Raw genomic sequence first — 1,195 nt, 5'->3', positions numbered from 1 at the left:
CACTCAGCCTCCTCAGGGATAGGACAGGACTTTCTTGTTGTGGATATTTGCGTTAGAAAACAACGGAAGTTCCAGAGGCTAGAGAACCCTCTCCAGAGTAGGGAAAGCCTTCTAGGGAATTTCTCAGTTGTGCAGAAAGCAAACAGCAAGTCTCCAAAGGGCAGCCCAGGAAATCATCACTCGAGAGCATTCTGGGATCTTGATCACCACCTCGGCTTTTCTGCGGTTCTGTGGTGCGTAGGGCATCCCCACAGGTCAGGGGGCATGGCGACCAGAGCTTGAAGAGGTGCACACTGCTCGTATGTGTGACATGGACACACGCAAGGGGCGGTCTGGAAACTGAAAGTTGTTAATGAAAACGACGCTGAACAGTGTTGCGCCGACTGGCTGTCCCCGTCCTCATATACCTCAGGATAGCAAACATTCCAGACAGAAAGGCCGTCAGCAGCTGCAAACTGGAATCCCGTGCAGCTTGGCCAACAGCAGGATGGGAGATGGGAGAGTTGCTTCATGAATCCCACTAGGGATGCTAGGCCGGCACAGTGACAGTAGAAGTGACAATGGTTTCATCACCGCCCAGTTCTAAACAGAAGCGCGCTTGGAACTCTGTGTCTCACGTCAACAATGGGACAGGCTCTGGTGACTCCTGGTGGTCGCCTCTCCTGACGTCTGCTGAAGGGAAAAGCCAGTCTGTGACCCCACGTCTGCCTGCTGTAATCAGCAGGCCTCTGGCACCAGCTTAGAGTGGAACATGTCTTGGCAAGCATTGCTCTTGCCACATATGTGAGGTTTAGGTCATAGGCCATGCGTTATAGGTCACAGGCACTGAATTTTGATGGTAGGCAGGGTCATAGTTGGGAAGCTCTGGGGAGCAGAGGACCAGAGAGCAGCCCACGACTCTGATCTTTGCTCTGCCAAGACAGGAGTGAGTGTGCTGTGTTCTCCAAGTCACGGTGCTGGTCAAACACCGCAAGGGCCTGTGAGAGCAACAGGCCACAGCCAGCCTTGGACAGCTGATGTCTTCCTCATTCTAAGAAGCCTCACAGCTGCTTTGAACACGGGCAAGCACGTGTGCATCTCCAGAATTCTTGTAAAGTGAGAGAAAACAGGGGAAGCTAGTGTCTGCATTCTCTCTGCAGGGGATGCTCAAAGTCGCATTCATTTGGAGACAAGCATGTTGGCTCCACGTGAGTCC

The sequence above is a fragment of the Alexandromys fortis genome, unplaced genomic scaffold, assembly GCF_014885135.2.
Source record: "Alexandromys fortis isolate MF-2015 unplaced genomic scaffold, M_Fortis_MF-2015_v1.1 scaffold_3, whole genome shotgun sequence".
NCBI classification, from domain to species: Eukaryota; Metazoa; Chordata; class Mammalia; order Rodentia; family Cricetidae; genus Alexandromys; species Alexandromys fortis.
Note: the sequence above shows the minus strand (reverse complement) of the source record.